This window comes from Mus caroli, unplaced genomic scaffold (genome assembly GCF_978045245.1).
Source record: "Mus caroli unplaced genomic scaffold, Mus_caroli_1 scaffold_11, whole genome shotgun sequence".
Lineage (NCBI taxonomy): Eukaryota > Metazoa > Chordata > Mammalia > Rodentia > Muridae > Mus > Mus caroli.
This window is the reverse complement of record NW_028227266.1, coordinates 1,245,915-1,262,924: the sequence shown is the minus strand read 5'-3', so window position 1 is coordinate 1,262,924 and position 17,010 is coordinate 1,245,915. Positions and strand designations below refer to the sequence as shown.

General features: G+C 37.1%; 1 protein-coding gene and 1 pseudogene across 6 annotated transcripts in view; both read left to right on the top strand.

The window, feature by feature from the left end:
- Gria4 (glutamate ionotropic receptor AMPA type subunit 4) overlaps window positions 1-17,010 on the top strand; it is a 392,371-nt gene that overhangs the window by 246,114 nt on the left and 129,247 nt on the right. The window lies entirely within an intron of this gene.
- LOC110302260 (small ribosomal subunit protein uS10 pseudogene) lies at window positions 15,070-15,461 on the top strand (annotated as a pseudogene).

Genomic DNA, 17,010 nt, shown 5'->3' with positions numbered 1-17,010 from the left:
CCCTCTGGTTTTTCTGGCTAAGGGTTTATCCATCTAGTTGATTTTCTCAAATAACCAGCTCCTGGTTTGGTTAATTCTTTGTATAATTCCTTGTTTCTACTTGTTTGAATTCAGCCCCGAGTTTGACTATTTCCTGACATCTACTGCTCTTGGGTGTATTTGCTTCTTTTTGTTCTAGAACTTTCAGGTGTGCTGTCAAGATACTAATGTAAGCTCTCTCCAGTTTCTTTTTAGAGGCACTTAGAACTATGAGTTTCATCTTACCACTGCTTTCATTGTGTCCCATAAGTTTTGGTATGATGTTTCTTCATTTTCATTAAATTCTAAAAAGTCTTCTCTTTCTTTATTTCTTCCTTGACCAAGTTATCATTAAGTAGAGTGTTGTTCAGCTTGCTTGTGTATGTGGACTTTTTGCTGGTTTTGTTGAAATTTAAGACCAGCCTTAGTCTGTGGTGATCTTATAGGTTGCATGGTATTACTTCCATCTTCTTATATCTATTGAGGCCTGTTTTGTGACCAATTATATGGTAAATTTTGAAGAAGGTACCATGAGTTGCTGAGAAGACGGTATATTCTTTTGCTTTAGGATGAAATATTCTATAAATATCTGTTAGATCAATTTGGTTCATAACTTCTGTTAGTTTCAGTGTGTCTGTGTTTAGTTCTGTTTTCATGGTTTTTCCAAATCTGAGATTGGGGTATTGTAATCTCCCACTATTACTGTGTGTTGTGTGATGTGTGCTCTGAGATTTATTAAAGTTTCTTTTATGAATGTGGCTGCCCTTGCATTTGGAGTATAGATGTTCAGAATTGAGAGTTTGTCTTGGTACATTTTTCCTTTGACCAGTATGAAGTGTCCTTCCTTATCCTTTTGGATAACTTTTGGTTGGAAGTCGATTTTATTCGATATTAGAATGGTGGCTCCAGCTTGTTTCTTGGGGCCATTTGCTTGGAAATTTGTTTTCCAGCCTTTCACTCTGAGGTAGTGTCTGTCTTTGTCACTGAGGTGCGTTTCTGGTATGCAGCAAAATGTTGGGTCCTGTTTATGTAACCAGTTTCTTAGTCTATGTCTTTTTATTGGAGAATTGAGTCCACAACGTTAAGAGATATTAAGGAAAAGTGATTGCTAATTTCTGTTACTTTTGTTGTTAGAGGTGAAATTATGTTTATGTGGCTATCTTTTTTAGGTTTGTTGAAAGATTCCTTTCTTGCTTTTCTAGGATGTCTTTTCCCTCCTTGTCTTGGTGTGTTCCATCTATATCCTTTGTAGGGCTGGATTCATGGAAAGATATTGTGTAAATTTGGTTTTGTCATGGAATATCTTGGTTTCTCTGTCTATGGTAATTGAGATTTTTTTTTCTGGATATAGTAGTCTGGGCTAGCATTTATGTTCTCTTAGAGTCTGTATGACATCCACCCAGAATCTTCTAGCTTTCATAGTCTCTGGTGAGAAGTCTAGTATAGTTCTGATAGGTCTGCATTTATATATTACTTGACCTTTTTCCCTTACTGCTTTTAATATTCTTTCTTTGTTCAATGCATTTGGTATTTTGATTATTATGTGATGTGAGGAATTTCTTTTGTGGTCCAGTCTATTTGGAGTTCTGTAGGTTTCTTGTATGTTCATGGACATTTCTTTCTTTAGGTTAGGGAAGTTTTCTTCTATAATTTTGTTGAAGGTATTTACTGGCCCTTTAAGTTGGGAATTTTCACTTTCTTTCATACCTATTAATGAGAAGACCTTAGGTTTGGTCTTCTCATTGTGTCCTGGATTTCCTGGATGTTTGGGGTTAGGAGCTTTTTGCATTTTACATTTTCTCTGACTGTTGTATCAATGTTTTCTATGGTATCCTCTGCCCCCAAGATTCTTTCTTCTATCTCTTGTATTCTGTTGGTAATGCTTGCATCTATGACTTCTGATCTTTTTCCTGGATTTTCTCACTCTAGGTTTGTCTTCCTTTGTGATTTCTTTATTGTTTTTATTTCCATTTTTAGATATTGGATTGTTTTGTTTGCCTGTTTGATTGTGTTTTCCTGTAATTCTTTAAGGGATTCTTGTGTTTCCTCTATAAGGGCTTCTACCTGTTTACCTGTGCTCTCCTGTATTTCTTTAAGGGAGTTATTTATGTCCTTCTTAAAGTACTCTATCATCAACACAAGACGTGATTTTTAGATCTAAGTCTTACTTTTGTGGTGTCATCGTGTATCCAGGACTTGGGATGGTTGGGTAAATTGGGTTCTGATGATGCCAAGTAACCTTTGCTTCTGTTGCTTATGTTCTTTTGCTTGCCTCCCACCTTCTGAATATCTCTAGTGCTATCTGCCTTTGCTGTCTCTGACTGGAGCCTATTCCTCTTGTGGTTCTGGTTGTGTCAGAACTCTTCCAAGTCCAGCTGTCTCTGTGATCCTGAGATTCTGGGTGTGTTAGAGTACCTGGGACTTGAGCCTCCTCTGGCTGCTGTAGGGCCAAGGTAATTTTCACTCAAAGTTTCCTTGAGATATTTCAGACAAATCATTGAGACTGATGACCTCTGTGACTGTCTCACTCATTCATCTGGAAACAGAGTGTGACTGTGAACCAAAGCTTCATCTTGGGTGGCCAGTGCTTAATTCCTGCACTATCATTTGCTTTGGCTGACTGGGATTTTTCCACACACCATGATACAAAATTATTCGGACCACCAGAAACAAAATACCTTTGCCATCATGACTGAACCTGGGAAATCATTTATCATTACTGTCTGAGTGGTTATTACATCCTTAGATATGAGGAGAGATTCATGTAGATAAGCATACTTTTGTCATGGAGTCATTTCAAGCAAAGAAAAAAAAGACCATAGAAAACCCTTAGCTCAGTGTTCATTAACATTTTAGTAAATACCACAAATTTCTTATATATTTGCTTTTGGGAAAAGTACAATGTCAAACGAATGTTATTTTTCAAAGCATAAATTCTCCATCTTCTTACCTATAAAACCAATAGGACGTAGACTTACAGAAAAATCCATACATATTAATTCTTTGAATACTATTTTTGTTAGTAATTTTAACCTTTTAAAACAAAAAAATGAATTTGTTTTGGAAGACAAGTTCAATTTTCAAGTTATTTAGATGTCTAATTTCTACTGCAAATTACTGTGATAATTATAGTAGCTGATCTGAAAAACAAAAGAAATATGCATTCACTAAAAATGTTGGAAAGAATTTAAATATATATTCATGTCTGAAATCTCCCAATAGGTCAGGGATGACATTCAAATGCAATAACTGAAAATATATTGTATGTTGCATAATACATATGTATAGGTTACATGTGCATAGCAAACACGTGCATTTACTGTAGACATATTACTATCATATATGCACACATATGTATATTATTTTAAAAGAAATAGCAGCCAATTTTAGAGAAAGTATGAAAAACTAACTTGCAAATGAAAAGGCTAAGACAACTATTATCATGAAAGTTGATATATACTCTGACTAACTGGTAATCACTAAGTGGTAGAAATTGAAAAATATTGATCGTGTCACTCTTGTCACTACAAATGTCAATTGCCCCAGTTCTCTGAGAAAGATCAGCCTAATGGTGCCCTCCTAAGGATAGTTAAATGTGAGACCTTATTTAAAGTAAGAAAATTTCCCTTAAGGAAGTTTAGAGCGAACAGAGATTCTGCCTAATCAATGTTACTTGATACTAAGATCTTGAATTAAAGTCGGAGGTAACACATTACATCTTAACTCAGTTCTGCAGGTAAAGCATGGCTGGTACCATCCAATAAACCATCTGTGTATAGGCTTTATTGTAAAAACAAGCAAACAACAGAAAGGGACACATTTCTGTAGCAGCAATTGATGCAGCTTGTAGGCAGTTCTAGAGCATACTGAACAAAATTCTAGAGCAATGATATTTTATCATAAATTCTCATCTATATATTTTTAAAAACTAGATGATGAGCTGACAAGGTAGAAAATTTTTATCAAATATTGCAAGAAAGACAATTGTTATTGCCTTGTTACCTGTAAGCAAAATGAGAATTTTTACCATTTAATCAATCCAAACATTCATATTTATTATTGTTTGATTATAACTCTAAACCTTCAAATCACAATGAAGAAATATTTAGATTTGAAAAACACTAAGAAATGGGCATTACAGCTGAGCCTATGAACTATTGGGGGAAAAAATCCCCTGTAGCTGCTGCAGTAGAGTATCTGAAGAGAGGTTTTGTATCTACCTAATGTATCAATCTCATAAACCCAATGACAAGGGTTAGAAAAAAATGTAGCTCTTTAATATCACCATTTGATCAAATCTAATGATCATAGAAACAATAACAACAGCAATAGTATCTTCTAAATATTTTCAATGACCTGCTTAATCTAAATCAAATTTTACATTGTGGGCATAGTGTGGGCTTTATTTACTTGATTTTATATAACAGATACTAACAAGAGAGAAGTTAAGTTCTTGTCCAAGACTATTTCACTCTTGGTAGAGATTCATTCTGTCTCACTCTAGAACCTGCCCTTTCATATTCCTTTGTGATATAAATTATAAGGAAATGAAAACATGATTCTATTCTGTTTGGGTTAATTTTATTCCCTCTATTAAGGATACCACAAAGAACTCCTAGGTACTGTAGCTATTTCTAAGAGATGCTGTGGATTCTCCTCTTCCCACTGGAAAGATGCCCACTGCTCTCATTCCAAGTGTGCAGAGAAGTTTTGTCTTTAACCTTGAACTTCTCTCTAACAGCCTCAGGCAGATGTGGTCCCAGTGTTACAACACTGCAAAGATTACAGTAAGGAAGAAGTTCATAATTTAGAATATCCCTCAGATACTGCACCCTGATACAGTTTGGTTAACAATTCACTCTGAAACTACTAAAGGTCTTCTTTCTGCAAAGCATAAAACATTAAATCTAGAATTAGGTCAAGGTTAGTCAAAAGTATTTGATTGAGTGTTTAGATCTATCTATATTCTTGCCCAAATTCTTCCTTTATAGAAAGAGATAGCAAACCTCACAGTTATTTTAAACCTCATAGGGCATAGATTAACCTTTAATCACAGTGAGGAAGGACTTGCTCAAGCAGGTTAGTGTATTACGTAGTCTTTTACTGAAAAAGATATATATGCATATACTATATTCTGGTTATGATTTCTCCTTCTCCTCTTTCCAGTTTCTCTTATTTCCCCTCTCATCTGGATAAACCCCATTTTTGTTTCTCATTAGAAACACAAACAGGCTTCTTGAGACTGCCATATCCAGGGATCCATCCCATAATCAGCCTCCAAACGATGACACCATTGCATACACTAGCAAGAGCTTGCTGAAAGGACCCTGATATAGCTGTCCCTTGTGAAACTAGGCCAGGGCCTAGCAAACACAGAAGTGGATGCTCACTGTCAGCTATTGGATGGATCACAGGGCCCCCAATGGAGGAGCTAGAGAAAGTATCCAAGGAGCTAAAGAGATCTTCAACCCTGTAGGTGCAACAACATTATGAACTAACCAGTACCCCGGAGCTCTTGACTCTAGCTGCATATGTATCAAAAGATGGCCTAGTCGGCCATCACTGGAAAGAGAGGCCCATTGGACATGCAAACTTTATATGCCCCAGTACAGGGGAACGCCAGGGCCAAAAAATGGGAATGGGTGGGTAGGGGAGTGGGGGGGAGGGTATGGGGGACTTTTGGGATAGCATTGGACATGTAATTGAGGAAAATCCATAATAAAAAAGAGAGAGAGAGAAAGAGAGAAAAAAAGGTAAAAAGTAGTAGTAAAAGCTGGAAAGATCCCAGATGTCCCTCAACAGAGGAATGAATACAGAAAATATGGTACATTTACATAATGGAGTACTACTCAGCTATTAAAAACAATGAATTCATGAAATTCTTAGGCAAATGGATGGAACTAGAAAATATCATCCTGAGTGAGGTAACCCAATTACAAAAGAACACACATAGTATGCGCTCACTTATAAGCAGATATTAGCCCAGAAGCTCGAAATAGGCAATATACAACTCACAGAACACATGAAGCTCAAGAAGAAAGAACAACAAAGTGTGGATGCTTCAGTCCTTCTTAGAAGGGGGAACAAACACCCATTGGAGGAGATTCAGAGACAAACTGGTGCAGAAACTGAAGGAAAGGCCATCCAGACACTGCCCCAACTGGGGATCCCTCCCATATACAGTAAACAAATCCAGACACTATTATGGATCCAACAAGTGCTTGCTGTTAGTAGCCTGATATAGCTGTCTCCTGAGAGGCTTTGCCAGTGCCTGACAAATACAGAGGTGAATGCTCTCAGCCAACATTGTCTGAGCACAGGGTCCCCAATGGAGGAGCTAGAGAAAAGACCCAAGGAGCTGAAGGGGTTTACAACCCCATATAGGAGGAACAACAATATGATCCAACCAGCACTCCTGGAGCTCCCAAGGACTAAATCACCAACCAAAGAGTACATGTGGAGGGACCCAGGGCTTCGGCAGCATATGTAACAGAGGATGGCTTTGTTGGACATCAATGGGAGGAGAGGCTCTTGGTTCTGTGAAGGCTCTATGCCCCACGGTATAGGAATGCCAGGACAGAGAAGCGGGAGTGGGTGGGTTGGTGAGCAGGGAGAGGAGAATGGGAGAAAATAGCTAATAAAATTTTTAAAAGGAGAGATAATCTTTAAATCAAAAAAATAATATAAAATAAATGTATATATGTAAAGATTTATAGGATACACACACACACATATGTTAAAATTAAAAATAAATAATCCCTAATATAATCTTACGAGAAAAGGAACCTTTACGGATGTTACTGAGTTCCTTTTCTGTTGACTGTCTACTGCTAGGTATGCATTTAACCAACCCTTAAGAGCTGTTTGCTTCTCCAGATTGTTGAATACTTCTTTAAGTGTTTCTTAGCCATATGGGTTTTCTTTATTAAGAATGTTCTGTTTCTTTATGTACCCCATTTTAAATTTGGTTTGTCTGTTTTCTTGATATCTAGTCTTTTCAGTTCTTTACATGTTTTGGATCTTAGCTGTCTATCATATGTGAAGTTAGTAAATTTTTTTCCCATTCTGTAGACTACCAATTTATCAGAATAATGATATATTTTATATTTTCACAAACCAAATCTCTTCAGTTTCATAGGTTTTCATTTATTATTTGTTGATCTTGATGCCGGTACTAATGGTGCTCTGTTCAAAAAGTCTTGTGAGTTCAAGGCTAGTCCCTACTTTGTAGGACTATTTACTACTTTCTTTTCTATCAGGTTCTATGAATCTGGTTTATGTTGAGATACTCAGTGCAAGATTTGTGCAAGTGATAAGTATGGATCTATTTTCATCATGCTAGAAACAGGTATCCAATTTGACCAACACCATGTGCTGAAGATGTTTTCTTTTTTTACAATGTATATTTCTGGCTTCATCAAAAATAAGATGTCTGTAAGTCTGTAGATTTCTGTATGAATCTTCAATTAGATTCTGCTGGTCAATATGTCTGTTTTCTTACAAATACCAAGATGCTTTTGTTTCTCTGTAGTTGAAATCAGGGATTGTGACATATCCCACAGGATTGTTTTAGCTCTTCTGAGCTTTTTTGTTTATGCTTGTTCTGATTTTGTTTTTGCTTTGTTTTGTGGGGAGGAATGTTTGTTTCTGTTTTTCTTTTTTTTTTTTTTTTTTGTGCTTCCATGTGAAGCTGAAAATTTTCTGTTCATGATCCGTGAAGAATTATATTGGAGTTTTGATGAGGATTCCATTAAATCTGTAAATTGCTTTTGGTAGAATGGTGATTTTTACTATAGTAACCCTACCAATCCGTGAACATAGGAGATCTTTCCATCTTCTGATATTTTATTCAATTTCTTTTTTTCAGTGTCTCAATGTTTTTATCATTAAGTTCACTTATTTGGATAGAATTACTCCCAAGATATTGTAAATTTTAAGGCTATTGTAAAAGATGCTGTTTCTCTGATTTCTTTATCATTTCATTGTCAATTTTATATAGAAAGGCTACTTCTATTTCAAAGTTCATTTTGTATCCTACTATGTTGCTGAAAGTATTAATCAGGTATAAAAGATTCCTGATGGAATTTTTTAGGGTAACTTATGTATACTATTGTATTGTCTGAAAATAAAGATACTTTGACTTCTTCCATTCCAATTTATATCCTCTGGATCTCCTTTCATTGTCTTATCACTTAAGCTGAGCAGTTCTCAACATATGGGTCACAAATCCTTTGGCAGACCTCTATCTCCAGAAGTATTTACACTATAATTTACAACAGTAGCAAAGTTGCAGTTATGAAGTAGTAACAATAATTATTTTGAATTGTATTAAATTGTTGCAGCATTAGTCAAGTTGAAAACCACCACTTTACTTAAGACTTCAAGTACTATATTGAAGAGGGATGGAGAAAGTGAGCAACCTTTTCTTACTCTTGATTTTAGTGCAATTATTTTGAGTTTGTTTCTATTTAAATTGTTCTTGGTTAAGGGCTTGTTATTAACTGCCTTTGTAATGTTGGTTATGCACTTTGTGTCTATAATATCTATTTTATTATTAAGGAGTGCTAGATGTTTGTCCAAGGCCTTTTCTGCATTTAATAAGATAACCTGTGAGTTTTCTCTTTCAGTTTGTGTATATGGTGAATTAAATTTATTGTTTTTCATATCCCTGCACCTCATGGTAAATCATGTTTTTGGTGTTTTCTTTGATTCGGTTTGCAAATATGCTACTAAGGATTCTTGCATCTATGTTCATTAAAAAAAAAATTGTTCTGTAGTTCTAGTTCTTTTGGGTCTTCATGTTGTTTAGGTGTGAGGTTAACTATGGCATTGTAAAAAGAATTGGGCAATTATCCTCCTTTTTCTATATTGTGAGATAATATGAAGAATGTTGTTATTAACTCTGAGAAGTTTGAACAGAATTGGTATTAACAACTTCTTCCTTCTTCTTGTGCACATGCGCTCACACACACACACACACACACACACACATACACACACACACACACACACACACAAACACACATACACATACACTCATAGATGAGTCATATATATCCTTCCAAACCTCTAGTGGTGGGTTTCCTCTTCTGATTATAAACACATAAAGTACTTCTTTTAGACAGACCAAATATTTCAAGTTCATGCTCTCATAAGGAAGGAAGTCAAAATTTATTAACATCCTTAGAAAAACAAAAGTGACATTACTTTTAAAATCCTGCTTTGATCATGTTCGTTACATAAAAAGTCAAAAGTGGACTGTTAAACATTTCAAATAACTAGTGTGAGAACTATGGATTTGAAACAGAAAGCCTTCGTGATGGAAAGTAACTGAGCTAATCAGGGAGCCCATCATTCATCACTGGCATGCTGGTCAAAAACCATGCTGTATTTACGGGATCATTTTTGCACCACCAGGAAAAATGTTAGTAGCTAGTAATCAAAAACATTCACCTTCAATCCCTGACATGTGTTTATGCTGACTTCTTGGGAGAAAGTGAGTGTCAGAGGGATGCAAAAGCCAGGCTAATTATACAGTGAATGCTTACATCAGCCTGTGTTTGTCTCAGCTAGGAACAGAAATTGTCCCTGTAATTGTATGCAAATCCTTTTGCCAGAATCACCACAAGAAAATTAAGCACTGCTAAGCCTGCTTCACAGAGGACACAAAGTAACATAGTAAAACATCACTTTCAAATCAAGCCAAATGAATGGTTTAGTCTTTGTGTAAAAGCCAAGTACAAATTAATATTATTTATAGTACACAATTTGACATGTGCACACAACATCGGATACTTAACATGTTATGTAACATCTGTAAACATCTGTTTTTTGTTGCCTGTAATTGCTTTCATGATTAATTAATGAGATCTGTTGAACTCATATTTCAACATAGGAGAAAATAAAATAATTGCTCCTTGAAGAATAAGAAGTCTATGTGAATCCTTGCTTACCCTACTCTACCAATAATCAAGCTTTTCAGAGTCAACTCATTTCAACTCAATGTTTGTTTTTGTGAAAAGTATTTGTTTTTAATTATGTAAAACCAGGATCCTTTCAAAAAACTGCAGTTGCTTTAACTGTTTGGCAGGATTTTTTGGCTTTTATTAATGACACAATATGATTGCTGTAAATATTGATGATGGAAACTGAAGAGCATTATGCAAGAATTACTTAAGGCCAAGACATGCAGAGTGTGACTCGTACAATTCATGATCTCTTTCTGATTATCTTGGGCATTTTTCCACTTGCTCTTGACATTCTTTTTTTTTTCACTCTTTTTTATTAGATATTTTCTTCATTTACATTTCAAATGCTATACCCTAAGCCCCCTATAACCTCCCCCCAACCTGGTCCCAACCCACCCACTCCTGCTTCCTGGCCCTAGCATTTCCCTGTACTGGGGCATATGATCTTCGCAATAACAAGGGCCTCTCCTCCCATTGATGGCCAACTAGGATATCCTCTGCTACATATGCAACTAGAGACACAGCTCTGAGGGATAATGGTTAGTTCATATCTATGTTCCTCCTATAGGGTTGCAGACCCCTTTAGCTCTTGGCTACTTTCTCTAGCTCCTTCATTAAAGGCCCTGTGTTCCATCCAATAGATGACTGTGACTATCCACTTCTGTATTTGCTAGGCATTGGCATAGCCTCATAAGAGAGAGCTATATCACAGTCTTGTCAGCAAAATCTGGCATATGCAATACTGTCTGGGTTTGGTGGTTGTATATGGGATGGATCCCCAGGTGAAGCAGTCTCTGGATGGTCCTACCATATTAAAGCTCCAAACTTTGTCTCTGAAACTCCTTCAATGGGTATTTTGTTCCCCATTCTAAGAAGGAGAGAAGTATCCACACTTTGGTCTTCCTTCTTCTTGAGTTTTATGTGTTTTGCAAATTGTATCTTGGATATTCTAAGTTACTGGGCTAATATCCACTTATCAGTGAGTGCATATCATGTGTGTTCTTTTCTGATTGGGTTACCTCACTCAGGATGATATTCTCCAGATGCATCCACTTGCCTAAGAATTTCATGAATACATTGTTTTTAATTGCTGAGTAGTACTCCATTGTGTAAACGTACCACATTTTCTGTATCCATTTCACTGTTCAGGGACATCTGGGTTCTTTACAGCTTCTGGATATTATAAATAAGGCGGCTATGAACATAGTTGAGGATGAATCCTTATTATAAGTTGCAATATCTTCTGGGTATATGCCCAGGAGAGGAATTGCTGGATCCTCCAGTAGTACTATATCCAGTTTTCTGAGAAACCGCCAGACTGATTTCCAGAGTTGTAGTAAAAGCTTACAATTCCACCAGCAATAGAGGAGTGTCCCTCTTTCTCCATATCATCACCAGCATTTGCTGTCACCTGAATTTTTTATCTTAGCCATTCTGACTGGTGTGAGGTGGAATCTCAGGGATGTTTTGATTTGCATTTCCCTGATGGTTAAGGATGCTGAACATTTTTTTTCAGGTGCTTCTCAGCCATTCAGTATTCCTCAGGTGAGAATTCTTTGTTTACCTTCTTGAATTCTTTATATATATATATATATATATATATATAGGATATTAGTACCCTATCTGATTTAGGATTGGTAAAGATCCTTTCCCAATCGGTTGCTGGCCCTTTTGTCTTATTGACAGTGTCTTTTGCCTTACAGAAGCTTTGCAATTTTATGATGTCCCATTTGTCGAATCTTGATCTTACAGCACAAGCCATTGCTGTTCTATTAAAAAAATTTTGGCCTGTGCCCATACCTTCAAGGCTTTTCCACACTTTCTCCTCTATAAGTTTCAGTGTCTCTGGATTTATGTGGAGTTCCTTGATCCACGTAGACTTGACCTTAGTACAAGGAGATAGGAATGGATCAATTTGCATTCTTCTACATGATAACCACCAGTTGTAGCAGCACCATTTGTTGAAAATACTGTCTTTTTTTCCACTAGATGGTTTTAACTCCCTTGTCAAAGATCAAGAGACCATAGGTGTGTGATTTCATTTATGGGTCTTCAATTCTAATCCATTGATCTACCTGTCTATTGCTGTACCAGTACCATGCAGTTTTTATCACAATTGCTCTGCAGTACAGCTTGAGGTTTGACATGATGATTCCACGAGAGATTCTTCTATCATTGCAAAGAGTTTTTGCTATCCTAGGTTTTTTGTTATTCGAGATGAATTTGCAAATTGCCCTTTCTAATTCTTTGAAGGATTGAGATCGAATTTTGATGTGGATTGCATTGAATCTGTAGATTGCTTTTAGCAAAATAGTCATTTTTACTATATTGATACTGCCAATCCATGAACATGGGAGATCTTTCCATTGTCTGAGATCTTCTTTGATTTTTTTCTTCATAGACTTGAAGTTCTTGTCATACAGAACTTTCATTTTTTTAGTTAGAGTCAAACCAAGGTTTTTTATATTATTTGTGACTATTGTAAAGGATGTTGTTTCCCTAATTTCTTTCTCAGCCTGTTTATCATTTGTGTAGAGAAAGGTCATTAGTTTGTTTGAGTTAAATTTATGTCCAGCTACTTCACTGGATATCAGGTTTAGGAGTTCTCTGGTGGAATTTTTAGCGTCACTTATATATACTATCATATCATCTGCAATTAGTGATATTTTGAATTCTACCTCTCCAATTTGTATCCCCTTGACCTCATTTGGTGTCTAATTGCTCTGGATAAGACTTCAAGTACTATATTGAATAGGTAGAGAGAAAGTTGGCAGCCTTGTCTAGTCCCTGATTTTACTGTGATTGCTTCAAGTTTTTCACCATTTACTTTCATGTTGGCTACTGGTTTACTGTACATTGCTTTTATTATGTTTAGGTATGGGCCTTGAATTTCTGATCTTTCAAGACTTTTACCATTAATGGATGTTGGGTTTTGTCAAATGCTTTCTCAGCATCTAACAAGATGATCATGTGTTTTTTTTGTCTTTGAGGTTTTTTATATAATGGATTACATTGATGGATTTCCAGATATTAAACCATCTAATGCATTCCTGGAATGAAGCCTACTTGATCATGAGGGATGGTTGTTTTGATGTGTTCTTGGATTCGGTTAGTGAGACTTTTATTGAGTATTTTTGCATCAATATTCATAAGGGAAATTGGTCTGAAGTTCTCTATTGGGTCTTTATGTGGTTTAGGTATCAGGGTAATTGTTGCTTCATAGAATGAATTGGGTAGAATACCTTCTGTTTCTATTTTGTGGAAGAGTTTGAAGAAAAGTGGGATTGGGTGCTCTTTGAAGGTCTGATAGAATTCTGCACTAAACCCATCTGGTCCTGGGCTTTTTTGGTTGGGAGACTATTAATGACTACTTCTATTTCTTTTGGGAATATGAGACTGTTTAGGTCATTAATCTGATTCTGGTCTAACTTTGGTACCTGATATCTCTCTAGAAATCGGTCCATTTCATTGAGGTTTCCCAGTTTTATTGAGAATAGCCTTTTGTAGTAGGATCTGATGGTGTTTTGGATTTCCTCAGGTTCTGTTGTTATGTCGCGCTTTTCATTTCTGATTTTGTTAATTAGGATACCGTCCCTGTGCCCTCTAGTGAGTCTGGCTAAAGGTCTATCTATCTTGTTGATTTTCTTGAAGAACCAGCTCCTGGTTTGGTTGATACTATGAATAGTTCTTCTTGTTTCCACTTGGTTGATTTCAGCCCTGAGATTGATTATTTCCTGCCCTCTACTCCTCTTGCATGAATTTGCTTCCTGTTGTTCTATAGCTTTTAGGTGTGCTATCAATCTGCTAATGTATACTCTCTCTAGTTTCTTTTTTAAGGCACTCAGAGCTATGTGTTTTTCTCTTAGGAATGCTTTCATGGCGTCCCATAATTTTGGGTAATTTTTGGCTTCATTTTCATTAAACTCTAAAAAGTCTTTAATTTCTTTCTTATTTCTTCCTTGATGAAGGTATCATAGAGTAGAGTGTTCTTCAGCTTCCTCATGAGTGTTGGCTTTCTATTATTTATGTTGTTATTGAAGATCAGCCTTATCTGTGGTGATCTGAGAGGATGCATGGGATAATTTCAGTATTTTTGTATCTGTTAAGTCCTGTTTTGTGACCAATTATATGGTCAATTTTGGAGAAGGTGCCATGAGGTTCAGAGAAGAAAGTATATCCTTTTGTTTTAGGATAAAATTTTCTTTAGATATCTGTTAAATCCATTTCTTTCATAACTTCTGTTAGATTCAATGTATCTCTGTTTAGTTTCTGTTTCCAGGATCTGTCCATTGATGAGAGTGGGGTGTTAAAGTCTCCCACTATTATTGTGTGAGGTGCACTGTGTGCTTTCAGGTTTACTATAGTTTATTTAATAAATGCGGATGCCCTTGCATTTGGAGCAAAGATATTCAGAATTGAGAGTTCTTTTTGGAAGATTTTAACTTTTATGAGTATGAAGTGCCTCTCCTTGTCTTTTTTGATAAATTTGGGCTGGAGGTTGATTTTATTCGATATTAGAATGGCTACTCCAGCTTGTTTCTTCGGACCTTTCTCTTGGAAAACTGTTTTCCAGCCTTTTACCCTGAGGTAGTGTCTGTCTTTTTCCCTGCGGTGGGTTTCCTGTAAGCACCAAAAAGTTGGGTCTTGTTCATGTAGCCAGTCTGTTAGTCTGTGTCTTTTTATTTGGGAATTGAGTCCATTGATATTAAGAGATATTAAGGAAAAGTAATTATTGCTTCCTGTTATTTTTGTTGTTAGAGTTGGGATTCTGTTCTTGTGGCTATCTTCTTTTAGGTTTGTTGAAGGATTACTTTCTTGCTTTTTCTAGGACATCATTTCCCTCCTTTTGTTGGAGTTTTCCCTTTATTATACTTTGAAGGGCTGGATTCATGGAAAGATATTTTGTGATTTTGGTTTTGTCATGGACTACCTTGGTTTCTCCATCTATGTAATTAAGAGTTTTGCTGGTCCTTTCTGAACCCTGGCAGTGCGTGCTGTGGAGCTTGGCCAGCCTGCTCTGCCCTTACTCACCGCTGTTCGCTCCTGCTGAGGAACAAGTCGGTCAGGAAGCCGTGCCTCAGCCATGGCATTTTAAGATACCTGAAAGATGCCCGTGGAGCCCGAAGTGGTGATTCAAATTCGGTGAAGTGGCAATTCACCGAATTTGAATCACGCTCACCAGCCGCAACGTGAAGTCAATGGAGAAGGTTTGTGCGGACTTGATCAGAGGTGCCAAGGAAAAGAATCTGAAAGTGAAAGGACCGGTGCGCATGCCTACCAAGACTTTGAGAATCACTACCTTAAAAACACTTTGTGGTGAAGGTTCCAAGACCTGGGATCGATTCCAGATGAGGATCCACAAGCGACTCATTGATTTACATAGTCCTTCTGAGATTGTTAAGCAGATTACTTTCATCAGTATTGAGCCGGGAGTTGAGGTTGAAGTCACCATTGCAGATGCCTAAGACAACTGAATAAATCAACTTAATAGTCAAAAAAAAAAAAAAAAGAGTTTTGCTAGGTATAGTAGTTTGGGCTGGCATTTGTGTTCTCTTAAGGTATGTATAACATCTGTCCAGGATCTTCTGGCTTTCATGGTCTCTGGTGAGAAGTCTGGTGTAATTCTAATAGGCCTGCCTTTATATGTTACTTGACCTTTTTCCCTTACTGCTTTTAATATTCTCTTTATTTAGTGCATTTGTTTTTCTGATTATTATGTGTCAGGAGGAATTTCTTTTCTGGTCCAGTCTATTTGGAGTTCTGTAGGCTTCTTGTATGTTCATGGACATCTCTTTCTTTAGGTTAGGGAAGTTTTCTTCTATAATTTTGTTGAAGATATTTACTGGCCCTTTAAGTTGAAAAATCGTCATTCTCATCTAAGCCTATTATCCTTAGGTTTGGTCTTCTCATTGTGTCCTGGATTTCCTGGATGTTTTGGGTTAGGATCTTTTTGCATTTTACATTTTCTTTGATTGTTGTGTCTATATTTTCTATGGAATCTTCTGCACCTGAGATTCTCTCTTCCATCTCTTGTATTCTGTGGCTGATGCTCGTGTCTATGGTTCCTGATTTCTTTCCTAGGGTTTCTATCTCCAGAGTTGTCTCCCTTTGGTTTTCTTCATTGTTTTATACTTTCATTTTTATATCTTGAATGGTTTTGTTCATTTTCATCACCTGTTTGGTTGTGTTTTTCTGTAATTCTTTAAGGAACTTTTGTGTTTCCTCTTTAAGGTCTGTTTAGCAGAGTTTTCCTGTATTTCTTTACGTGAGTTATTAATGCCCTTCTTAAAATCCTCTACCAGCATCATGAGATATGATTTTAGATCTGAATCTTGCTTTTCTGGTGTGTTGGTGTATCCAGGACTCGATACGGTGGGCGTACTGGGTTCTGATGATGCTGTGTGGTCTTGGTTTCTGTTAGTAAGATTCTTTCGTTTGCCCCTCACCATCTGGTAATCTCTGGTGTGAGATGTACTAGCTGTCTCTAGCTGGAACTTGTTCCTCCTGTGATTCTTTAGGCTCTGTCAGCACTACTGGGAGAGCAACTCTCTCCTGAGTCCCAGTGATCAGAACACTCTGTGCAGGCAAGCTCTTGCAGCGAAGGTGCACAGAAGTCTGTAGCTCAGATCCACCTCCTGATTCCTGGGGTCAAAGCCCCCCCTGGAGGCTGACTCTCCTCTGGCAGGGAAGGTGTCCAGTGGTCTGGGTCTCAGCTCTGTCTCCTGGCTGCAGATGAAGGCCTGTCCAAGAAGCTCTTGTACTTCTGCAGCCCACATGCTCTCCTGAGTAGATTGGTCTCAGTAATCCCAAGATTCTGGGTGTGCTAGAGTCTGCTTTTTGTCTTTTGACCCTGTTGCTGCTAGCACAATACTCTCTGGGATTTTTGGAACTGATTTTGCATTTCACTCGTCAGTGATCTCAAGATCCCTAGTGTGCTAGGTGCCTGCAGTGTTTAGAGTCCTCTGGGGACCTTGGGACCCTCCACTGAGATCATGCTGAAGATGGTGCAGGGGTGGTGCTGACC